Raw genomic sequence first — 13,095 nt, 5'->3', positions numbered from 1 at the left:
AGTTTCAATTCATTTGAAGATTTGGCGAACTCAGGAAAAGTCGCGATTCTATTCGCGAAGATATATTGATAAAAATATCGAAGTGTATGTCAAATTTATTGCTGAATTGTGTGGTGTCATTAGTTTCGTCATGTTTGTTATAATTTCGAAGATATTTTTAATTTGTGTTTTTTGTAAAAAATTATTTAAATTGTATTTTTATCGATATGTCAAAAACAATTAACCAAACGTCAATACTGACCTTTTTGGCGTTATTCTGGCCACAAAATTAATAGAATACGAAAGTTACAGCTCATTCTGGGACCCAAATTTTTTCTGCAATTTTTCCATATATATAATCAGGAATAATCGCGATTTTTGGCTATTTTCAAGGTTTTTGTTATAACCTCGGTTTAAATAAAGGTACATAATTGAAAATATCGGAACTTATGTAAAATTTGTCGCTGAATTACGTGTTGAAATCGGTTTTTTCAAAATTTTTATAGTTTTAGAGGTATGGCCATTAATATTTTTCAGCTGCAAAATCATTGAACTTTAATTTTATCAATAACTTAGAAACTATTAGTTGAATATAAGAAATAATGATTTTATGTTTTTTTGTACTGCTTTTTTCTTAAAACATCGAAGTTTCAGCTCATTTGGAGACCAAAAATTTTTTAAGGTCTTTTTCTCATAACTTCGGTTTAAATTAAAATACATTCTTGAAAATATCACTGTATATGTAGAAATTGATGTTCACTTCTATAGTGTAGGTGTTTTACTAAGCGCCAGAATAGTTTAGGATTTGATATAACTGATATTTTTGGTCCTTCATAAAGATTTTTTCCTATAATAATGGTTTAAATGAATACATCAATGAAATTATCATGATATAATTAAAAATAGTTTTCCGATGAATCATCACAATTTGGGTGACATTTAATTGTTGGCGTTTTTAATTATGGCGTGTTGACACACGGTCTCACTGTGGTTTAAACTAATATTATTGTTTAAATAGTAATTAATAAATAGTTTATTATACAGAGTAGTTGTTTTCTAGTGTACCAATATATATATATATATATATATATATATATATTTATTATGGTATAACTCTGGTTTAAACTAAGATACATTGTTTAAAATATCAATGTATATGTAAAAATTGATAATTTACTAGTCTGCAGTTCTTTTCCTCATGCAGAGGAACAAAAATGCTTCATTAAAATCTTTCGTATATATCTAGAATTCAAAGATTAGTAATATAAATATATTTTAGCAGTGATGAATCACTGTAGATGACCATATTGAATGAATATCTACATTTTGTGGCCATAAAGCGTAAAATGTATACTTTTGGTTTTAGCATTGTTGACGGTATGATAATTGGGATAGAGTTAAATATTTATTTAATATTATATGCAATTTATGCTTTATTTACTTATATTGTGCTACATGTAAATATTATAAACGATAAGAACGAAGTCAATTATCCCCTTAGTACTATATATATTTTGAATGTTTATTTTTCCTGCGCTGTCGCCAACCATTACTCGAACTTATCTCACACGACAAGCTGCCTGTTCGCATCTAAGTCGAGTTTCTTTGGCTTATCTTCGCTCAAGTCGTAGGGAGCTTATCTATTTTCGCCTCGCCTTCAATTGTGTGGTCTACCTCATGTTCGTATTGTTCCCTTTCCGCTGATATCGCACAATGACTTGCCCGAGTCGCGACGATTAGCCGAGGATTCGCGATGGTACCACATCATTTCACGTTACGTTAGAACTAGCGGTACTTCCGAAAGTGGCGATCGTCGTTCGAGGGAGATGTCCGGTGGTGTTTGATGGACTTGTTCGGATTTAAAGTCGATGATTCACGCGTACGATTGCGAGTGTTTCGGTCCGTCGTTATGGGTGTTACATCTGTTAATGTGTTTAAAGTTACAGTGGTTTATAGCGATCGCTTCTAATGAGATAGGCACGAGATGTTATTGCATTGAATAAATAAGCTTTTATTAGTCAGTTTATGTTCTATTTTGCGTCATGATTTGTATCATACGGGATTATAGCTTTGTTTTTATTCGTAACAGGTCAATTCAAAAGTTCCCGGCCTAAACAATCAACACATTTTTTGAGTATGATACACGCTTCTGCTCGTTTGTTATTAACATGCTCTTTCTGCTTCAGTGTGGTTATCTCTAATTTATTTTTTATACCTGAAATCCACGCGTGCAGATTTCGTAACATATAATTTTATTCACCATTTCGCAGCCCACTCAGTAACTTCATTGAGAGCTGTTGTTATTCTATTTATACAGGTCTCAGTTTTGTTACTTATAGCGAGTATGCAGTATCATCAGCAAGGCCATTATTGCTCCTTCACATTTAGGGATATCAGGGCTAAAATATGTAACAGGTCAATTAAAAAGTCAACGGCCTACCATAGTAAAACACATTTTTTTGGCAAAATTAGTTTTTTTATTCCATAAACCATTCCAACATTCCATTTAACATAATTCCCTTCAACGGTGATACACTGATTATAGCGACCCTCCAACTTTTCGATACCATTTTTGTGGTACGATTTTGCTTGACCTTTGCTTCAAAATTGGTCTCAGTTTCGGCGATCGCATCTTCATTCGATAAACATTTCTTTCCGACGAACATTCTTTTGGGATCTGAGAACAGGAAATAGTTGCTGGGGGCAGATCTGGAGAATACTATTATATATACAGGTGTCATAACCTTACCAGCTAACAGTTGCGTTTTCCCACGCTTTGGAGCGGGTTTATCGCGTGCAGTCCACTCGGATGACTGTCGATTGGACTTCGGAGTGAAATGATGGAGTCATGCTTCATCCATTGTCACACATCGACGCAAAAACTCGGGTTTATTACGCTTTATCGGCTTCAAACACTGCTTCAAATCGTCAACTCGTCATTGTTTTTGGTTAAAAGTGAGCTCGCGCGGCATCCACTTTGCACAGAGCTTGCTCATACCCAGATATTCATGAATAATATGGTGTACACGTTCAGTTGATATCTTTAGAGTGTCTGATATTTCATTCAATTTCAATTTATGGTCATTCAAAATAATTTTGTGGAATTTTTTAATGTTTTCGTCGGTAACAACCTCTTTTGGACTTCCACTGCGTTCACCTTCTTCGATACTCATTTCACCATGTTTAATCTTTGCATACCAATCCTTGATGGTTGAGTTTCCAGAAACTCGGCATGAAGCCTAGTTTCTGCTCTAACTGTATTTTTTCCCTTCAAAAAATAATATTTTATCAACACGTGAAATTCCTTTTCATCCATTTTTTCACATTAACAAAAGTTGTTTCACTCTAAATGCTATAATTCACAAACTAATGATCCGACAGCTGTCAAATTTATACACGCGTCTTTTAAGGGTTAGGGCTAACTAAAAAATATGGATTTAATTCTAGTAGCGCCATCTATGTGTCACGCCGGGGACATTTCAATTGACCTGTTACAATATCAGTCCAACGATTTTGCCTTTTGGTACCCCCGCATAGATGAGTTTAAAATTTGAATATTCTGATATATTGAAGTAATAATCAAAAAGCAATCTCAGGAGAATACGGCGTGTAGAGTAGACGTTTCTACTTAAAAGATTCTATGCTGTTTCTTTTGTATATCTTTATCTGTAGTGATTTTATTTTTGTACATTTTCGATATTGATTTCCCAACAACTTTCACTTTGTCCTTCAATGGATATCAGTGATTTTCAGCCCCATTATTCTTTGAATTAAATAGCAACAGTAATATTTCGAGGTATATAACATTTCTGAAGTCTTGGGAGATAATCACTAACGTTTTGACTTTGGCAGTTGTGATATCGCTGCTAGTGTTTTAATTGTTTTTAATTTTTAACCAGCGATTATCAATGATTAATATATTATTAAAAAAGTTAAGTTAAATCCATATTAAAAAAGTGCATATATTCGAGAATTTCTAGCTAATCTATTAAATTATTTTTAATTAGAGTTTATCCTAGATTTAATTTATATTTTTGGTTCTAAATGACTAAACTGTTTGGTTTATTATTAACCAATAATAATAATATTTTTTTACAGCTTTAAACGGTTTATAAGCTATTTATTTTTTTAGCTGTTAAGACGACGTGTTATTAAAACATTTGATTTGTATGTTTTTAAGAAATGTTCTTTATTACAAAACTCTTGTTCAGATTAGCCTTTTTCCCAATATAGTACGAGGATTCTTGTTAAACATATACTAGCACACTTCTCAATCTACCCTGGTATTGTGAGATTAAAGAATTCTTATCATAATAATGCATGGAGTATATACTGTTATATTTTTAAAGTATGATGGTATAATGCAGTTCAGTGAATGTTTTCTCACTCACCAATTTATTTCCGTAAACTGAACAGTGATTCATTTTAAGCAGAAAAAAAAACAGAATTTCACAAAGATATCGCGAAATCAACCAAGCATTTTAGTGTAATATACGTAGCATAGATAGCAAGCATTCTCTACATTAATATATTAGAAATGCGTCGATCATGGCTATTTATATTTATTTTTTTATTTTTATAATATTAATTGGAATACTGGGGCTTTTTACTTATCGCCGATTTGTTTAAAACGAAAAATTGCAAAGATTAAATTGTCAATGATTATTTCTAATATATATTATGATATTTAATTCGTTTTTGTTCCAGCAGTTATCAGAAATGATATTGATTCCTAAAATCTAAAGCTCCGCGCTACTGGTCCAGTCATTTCGCTTCTTGTAAAACCAAAAATATTCGAGAAAATGACTTTCAGGTTTATCGTTTTCATGACTCAAAATAGTTTCTTAGCTTAAGTTTTTTTGGTAATTCAGGTTATTATGTTTTGGTCCTTTTTCCAGAACCACCTTTCCTTCACCAGATTTTGTTTTACACATTATTAATATATGGAAACGATTTTCATCCAATGAAGAGGTTATAGCAACACCTGTATAGTATTTTGACAAGTTTTGAGATTTTTCCAGATCATTAGAATAAGCATAATGATGTTTAAGAGGTTATATTGAATAATAAGACTAGATATGACTACTGAGATACATTTTCCATTAAAATAGTGTGGCTTTTCTCATCAGATTGGTTACACCAAGTCCACAATTTCGTAGATTTACAATAAAAGCCATTAATTTCGTGGGTTCGTTTTTTCCGTACTTCTTAAGGTTGTTGTATACGTTTTCGATGGAGTATTTTCAAGACAACTCGTGAATAATCGTCTAAGTCTTTACCAACACAACCAAGATTGATTAAACTTTTTGAAAAAACTATTTGCCATTAACTATTTTTTTAATAAATCATAGTAGTAATATAAGTCATATCAGTCACTTGTATTAATCTTTAATAAAATTCAAATTACAGATATGTTTAAAATTCACCTTTAATAGGGGTCATTCGGAATTGCACATTTAGCAAATAATCTCTAGGTGCTAAATCTAGATTGGTTGGTATATTTACGGAATTATCATTGATGATACGGTAGATCTTTTGTAAGAGTACTTTGTCACAACTATATATGATTTATTTTCTATTATTATAACATTTCGAAAGTTCTATATATTTTAATGACTTCTATTTATTTAAAAAAATCATATCATTTTAATGATTAAACTAAACACAGTATTTGATATTAAATATTTCATTGTCGAGAAAAATATTATTTACTTTAAAAACCTAACAATCATATAGTCAGCTTACTATTGTTTAAAAGTTGTGAGATGTGATAGATGAACAATTGTGTTGATATAAGACAAATATTACTTGCAACATATTGTTTGTTTAAGACTTTGTCTGATTCCATTTCAATATGTGTGCCATTTCTTTTTGAATATATTCACAGTTGTTTAGAATACATGTACATAATATTGCATATGCTTTTTAAACAAAAACTATGATGTTTAAATTGTTATATTTAAATATTTTAAATGCCGGCTTGTTTGGCACAGTGGTAAAGGCGACAGGACGGTTCTCCTACTGTTGCGAGAGCCGCGGGTTCGAATCCTGCTGGGGCATGGTCGTAAATTTATGTTTGTGATTGTTTAATATTTGTGATTGTCCTAGGCAAGAGTGCAAAATCCGACATGAAAAATTATCCCAGTCACGGCAGTAACCAAGCTGGGTAAGACTGTGTATCTTCTGGGATTATTTCTAAGTTGGTCACCCGCCAGTCGCTAGGCTTAATGTCGAGGACCGTGGTTCGGAACCCACGTTAAACTGTAGGTCCAGTCCAGATAAACCCTCGTAAAATGAGACTTCAAAATATATACAAAAATATATTTTAAACATCTAGATCAATATTAATCAGTTCCCATTGTGATTGAAACAGTAGAAATCATAGTATTGTTATTCTTATCGATTACTAAGCAATAGCACGCGGTTGTCGCTTGCTTGTTTATTTTTCGATTTTTTGGCGTTTCTAAGATTTAGCGGTTTAGGAGTCGTCGCAATTGATCAATTTCGCAGGGTTTGTTGCCGAAATCGTATACGTATTTTTTATTACGTATACGTATATAGCCTGAAAGTGGGTACTTCGAAGTGGTAATTTGAGTTTTGGACGAAATTCACTTAAATTGAAAGGCTTGTAAGATGCTTTCTTAAAAGGTCGTATAATACTCATAATATTTATTTTTCCATTTGTACATCAAGACTGCTTTTGAATGCATTGGCGATTCATTTAAAACCTTCTGCAACTTTTATAATGACTTTACATACCAAAATTTAATTTTAATGAAAGATTTAGCACAGGTTCTTTGTTTCATCTTTCCATATGTAGTAAAAATTTAAATTAAAGTTTTTAAACAATCAGTTTCTAATATTTTTTTGGCAGAATTTGTATTATTCGAACTTTAGATATTCGTGGGTGTGTTCAGTTGCAAAAATTTGTTTCTAACTTCATTATTTTCTTAGCTAGACGTTAATTTTTGGTTTAGTGGCATTTAAAACTGTTAAGATTGCAATAAAACTGATTCAGAAGTTCCCCAAGGCCTACCAGCATCATTGCACTCTCATAGAAGCACTCTATGATGTTGCTAACATATTGCAGGTCATCATCGACCTTATTTCCTTTAAAAAAATGAGATTGACTGAACTCACTTCTAAATATTGTAAATTCGTGACACAAAAACACCTTTTTGGATATATATATGACCGCATTTTTCATTATATTTCCGCCGCTACCTGATATTAATCGATATTATATCAGCAAACATTGTAATTTAATAAAGATAACGTTTATACATCGAAGAAAACCATAGAAATTTAAAGTCAATAATCGATAAGGCAGCGAAGGAGGTGTTTGCTCTTGCTGTATACGTTTAGTTTTGAAACGAACCGTGGCATAAACTTAGTTTGACGGAAAAAAACGACCGCGTAAAGGTCAAAGTGAACTCGAATCATAAAATAAAGAGACATAGAATGCGATCTGCCGTGTGTAAAGTTGTAGGCAAGTTTTATTCGATACAACTACATGAGGGTGCGCGTTTATTACAGGGAAAATGAATAAAATATTTAACTTAAATACTACTTAACATTTGTATAAAACATTTTAACGATACTATTCGAAATGTACATTGTTATTGCCTTAAATATTATAAATTAAAAAGGTGCAAGATTTTTTTATATTTTAAGGTCTCCTTTTACTAACGAGGGTTTATCTGGACGGGGCCTACTGTTTAACTTGGGGTCCGAACCACGGTCCTCAGCATTAAGGCTACTGACTGGCGAGTGACTTAGAAAGTGAAAGTGAGTGAACTTAGAAATCATCCCAGAAGACATCCGGTCTTATCCAGCCTGGTTACTGGCGTGACTGGGAAATTTATTATCCTTTTATATCTAGAATTTTGACAACTAATGTTGAGGATTTTTGTATTGTACACTTTCATAGCCGTATTCATAGTTTTTCGAAAAATCGAATTTTCAGCCAACAAAACATAAAAATGAAAATGCCACTAAAAGTGTATAATAAATATTCTTCAGCGATAAAAACATTTCTTCCTACAATGTTACAACACAGTACCATTCACTCTACAATGTTAGAGCCTCATATGACCTAGACATAAAATATCGAAGGATAAATCGCAGCATCTCTAATAATTTAACAATATTAAGCAACAATGAATCTAAATAAATGAACAATACACTGTTTAAACCAAAAAATCGAAACAATTAAAGAGATTACATCAGATAATGAAGTAATAGACGAAATTTCTCTAGGATTTCGGCAACAAACCCTGCAAAATCGATCAATTGCGTCCACTCCTAAACCGCTAAATCTTTGAAACGCCAAAAAATCGAAAAAAAGATAAACAAGCAAGCGACAACCGCGTGCTATTGCTTAGTAATCGATAAGTATAAACAATACAATGATTTCTACTGTTTCAATCACAATGGGAACTGATTAATATTGATCTAGATGTTTAAAATATATTTTTGTATATATTTTGAAGTCTCATTTTACGAGGGTTTATCTGCTATTGCTTAGTAATCGATAAGTATAAACAATACAATGATTTCTACTGTTTCAATCACAATTAGAACTGATTAATATTTATCTAGATGTTTAAAATATATTTTTGTATATATTTTGAAGCTTCATTTTACGAGGGTTTTTCTGGACTGGACCTACAGTTTAACGTGGGTTCCGAACCACGGTCCTCGACATTAAGCCTAGCGACTGGCGTGTGATCACTACATAGTATAAAACAAAGTCGCCTTTTCAGTCCCTATATCCCTATGTGCGCTTAAATCTTTAAAATTATGCAACGGATTTTGATGCGGTTTTTTTCAGTAGATAGAGTGATTCAAGAGGAAGATTTATATGTATAATACATGCATAATATACTAAGGCAACATTGCTAATTTTAGAGGTTTCTAACGTGATGTCGTAAATTAACCTATTTTTTTAAGCTTATTTAGCAATTAGCAAAAACGCTGCCTAACCCTACGAGTTAGATCAAATTAATGTACTACTAATGTACTGTATTAGTGTACTACACCATAAAAAGGTCTACAAAAAAGTCCGCGATGGTATATGTTTATCTTTTAGGGATAACCCATATTAACCATTTTTATTGTTTACTTTTTACGTGAGAAAATGGCTTATTTACGAAGCTATTTTAAGCAATACGGCATTAATCCTTATCGAATTAAGTACCTTAAATACAGTGTGCAATTAATATAGATCAATATGGTTCCTTACAGCATGTAAATTAAACAAATATTTTCGGAGATATTACAAATTTAAAATTTGCGTTTAAAAATGTGTAATGTAATAAAAATTGTATGAATTTAGATATTCCAAAGATAGCAGGAAATCTTCATAGTAAGTATAGGGGAAGAGGAATTGTTTTACTCCAAATTTAATGCGTGCAGGCCAAGGGCAGTAATGAATGAACCAAAATACTGGATCGATTTTAATCATGTTTTCATTGAGTGACATAGGTGACATATATATTTTATGCCCGTGCAAAGTCGGAGCGGGCCGCTATGTTTTTATATACAACGTTCATATTTTTTCTGTAGTGTATTTAATTTTGAATCAGCATTGCACCCGTGCGAAGCCGGGGCGGGTCGCTAGTATATATATATATATATATATATATATATATATATATATATATATATATATATATATATACTGACCTTTACAATTCTATTAATCTTTTTCATTCACCAGAACAAGCAACACCTAATTATATTATTTTTCTTGTTACATTACCTTGCTCAAGATGTTGGACACTAGGAATGCTGAAAAAATATCGATATTTTTGGCGGATATTTTTTTCGACCGATATATAGACATGTCAATATTTTTGTTAGTCGACATTTTTTGATATTTAAAAAAATTAAATATATTTTTTAGCATTATATAAACAATTTAATTATTAAAAAAAACCTTTCAAATTGGTATTTAATTTATGTGTGCCAGCAATTGGTGATCTTTTTTAAAACGATTAATGGTATCGGGCACCGAGAAAAATGTCATTATAATGAACAATAAAAATATATTGATTGTTTTTGCAACATATATAGGTATTTGTAATAAACGAAAATACTAATACTAAATATAAATATACTAAACCTTTTTTAAATTCCTTTTGAAAAATATTGAAAAATATCGATATATCGACCAAAACAATTCATATATTTTCGACGTCCCTAACATATGCACTTAGTTTTTAGTCTTTTTGGTATTATACTGTCTGGTTATTATCTGTATTAAGTTGAATTCACAGATTGAAGTTGAACACGTGTTTTAATTTTCACTTTCCAAGCCTCTCGGTTCTTTTTCTTATACATTTTAAAAACATTATATTTGTTCTTACTTTTCGATAGGATAAGTGATACGATCTGTAAATATATACAATTTAATTATCGATATAGATTTTAATGAAAGATTTACTGTTAAAATTACAATTAGGCAATGATCTTCCACATTTGGGTCCATAATCTACTAAAATCAATCTTTCTATCTGGAAGTTTGGTGTATCTGCTTTTAAAATAATAATAAAATATTGGAAAATAATTAATTTTATTCAAACGTTCACATTTAAACGAAACGACTATAAAAATAATGTCATAACAACAAATTTCCTTAAAATCATACCCAAAAATAGAAAAAATAACAAATATATCTTACAAAATTTTAAATTTAAAGGGAGTAAGAATCTGCCCGTCCTTGCTTTCGTTTCCCCAGCCCTCTGGTGGTTGAAACGCACACGCTTACGAGTGCGTCCACACTATATTTCTATGTTTTATGGGCCGAATGTAAAAATCAGCGCGAAAATACATCCGTTCGTCTCCTTCCGACCATGGAGGCAGTGCCAACAACAATGAAGTGTAATGTTTCGTTGTTAAGTGAATCATTTAAATCTGATTAAGTTTCAGTAAAGCGCGGTTGGTTGGTTGTATCGGGTGGCGGAGAGCGAGACGTCGGCCTGCGACCGTGTGCGGTTTTTCGTGCCAAGCAACTACACTCACCGCATTCTTGTCTGTGTTTATCGATTGATCCGAGTGCAACAGTAATACAATAACAATAACATATAGGTTAGACGACTGTTTATTTGTTTATATATCGACTCAGTTCGTAAAATAAGTGTATTTTCGGTTTGCTCACTCGTTATATATGTGATTGTGAATTAATTTTGATGGGTTTTATTGTGATACTCTCCCTTCATACACACGCTCTTCATCGAAGTATTATCCAGTTATATCAGGCGACAGCGATGAACATCAGTGTGTGGTACTATATCTCATGTGTTAAATACAACAAGAGGTCACCAAGTGACTTTTTCCCCAATTATTGCTTTCATTTGTTGACTCAGAAACGTCAACGATAACAAAGGCAAACAAAAGGATGTTTGTACAAACTTTTTAAACCAATTGTGTATTTTTTTTGGTGTGGAAACCACAGTAGATATCAGTTTTTATCACCAACTATGTGACTTCAAATTTATATCTGAAAAATCTGGAGAAAATTTAAATATTCACTTACTGTTTTTGCCTATAACAATATTAAATTACTAAAATGCTAATATTAGGTTTTCTCTGTAAAGTTTCTGCAGTCATTCAATCATTATGTTGATATTTTAGCATTCCTATTATAATTTCTGTATCTATTTTACATACTAGTGCATCTGTTTCTCTTGCTCATCACTCATATCATCTGAGTTATCAGGAAAAGAGTCAAAGTGGTTGTACAAGAAGTGGATTCCAAAGCTCATCAGACAGCAGTTTTGAATTTGTTTATCATATTAGGTATAATAAGCTAGGTAGTAATAATATATATAGACTATGGACACTTGGTGAGTCTCTTTTCCGTACTAAGAAGAATGAGGACAGCTTTTAAATTCGACACCTTCATCCGAATTATTATTATTTGTAAATCCAGCACCAAAATGGTAAAAACGTTCTTAAACGTTAATCATCCATCTCCTGTGGTGATTTTATTTCCTTTTATCCTCAATTTTCATGTTTTTAATAATATGATATCATATTCTTTAATGACAAGTTTCAGTAGTATTTTGTTCTGAATTATTGGTTCTTGGTTTGGTTTTCTTGTTGGTTCTAAAATTGACGTCCTTGTATCTTACGAAGGTACTTTTCCTTTACATATTGATGCAGCATTACAAACTTTGTCAGTGCTTAGACGTGAATATAGTTACTAAAATGTTAAAACCATCAAAATTAATTCACAGTCTTACTATACATTTTATTAGCAAGAAAGAAATAACTTATAGGACTCTTCATTTGAAAAATGATAAAAGAAAAGTTTAGATACGTTTATTTTCTAATTAGTTTGCTTCAAGAACGATTATAAGTCAGTTTAACTGCTTTTCCAATACTTTTATGTATATTTTGGTGTTGTTATTTGTAATGCATATATTTTGTTGGATGATTTAATGATATATGGAGGATAGGATATCATTTCTTTATGAAGGTCCAATAGATTTCGGTGGGTTTCAAGTATAGCCTTGTGCGAAGCTACTAAAGTCTAAATTAATCCTTTTGTTATACGGGAACATAGTATTTCGGATATTTTCGCCTTTTAAATATATTAAATATATACAATAATGTAGTTAGAGCTTACCATTTTTGTATCATCAACAATGACCCATATTTTTTCACCGTCTTGAAATATTTTCAACTACACCAATTTATAGCTATAAATAAGTCTCAGAAAACATTCTATGAACGATCAGTTATCGAGTTTCTAAACATTTGAAGACTTTTTAAACGGTTTTTGATATGATTCTCAGGTACAAAAATCAATAATCGTTAGTGCAGGTCAAAAACGACAAACCCTTAAACCAATGAACTAAAAAAACTTTTACTCTAATTTGTTTCCCTCCATATAACTGAAATTGTGTTATAAAAAATGTTGTTTTATAGTAATACAACTTTCAATACAATTTCTCTACTGCCACGATATGTTCACTATAGTCTATTCAAGGTTTTTTTGTACATACGTCATCAAAATATTTAATGTATTGCCTATTCTACCTTATTCTACTTAAAAAGAGACGTAAATGAATGAGCCTGTCAAAGTCGTCCGGTTGCCAGACCTATGCA

General features: G+C 31.5%; 1 protein-coding gene across 5 annotated transcripts in view; it reads left to right on the top strand.

Annotated features, from left to right (window-relative positions):
- Nucleotides 1–1,815: 1,815 nt before the first annotated feature.
- The window catches only part of spri (Src homology 2 domain-containing protein sprint), a 239,813-nt gene continuing 228,533 nt past the window's right edge, over nucleotides 1,816–13,095 (top strand). For 2 of the 5 annotated variants that reach the window (XM_076417985.1, XM_076417980.1), the window contains exon 1: nucleotides 10,929–11,070. The gene's annotated coding sequence lies outside the window, so the exon portion shown is untranslated. Of the gene's footprint in view, nucleotides 1,997–10,928; nucleotides 11,071–11,169; nucleotides 11,267–13,095 lie in introns of those variants that run through there. The other 3 variants (XM_076417982.1, XM_076417981.1, XM_076417983.1) reach the window with 3 other exon arrangements.

This window comes from Rhynchophorus ferrugineus, unplaced genomic scaffold, assembly GCF_030347505.1.
Source record: "Rhynchophorus ferrugineus isolate W39M unplaced genomic scaffold, kcgeb_rfMv2 rfM11, whole genome shotgun sequence".
Classification (NCBI taxonomy): Eukaryota; Metazoa; Arthropoda; class Insecta; order Coleoptera; family Curculionidae; genus Rhynchophorus; species Rhynchophorus ferrugineus.
Note: the sequence above shows the minus strand (reverse complement) of the source record. Positions and strands in the feature narration are given on the sequence as shown.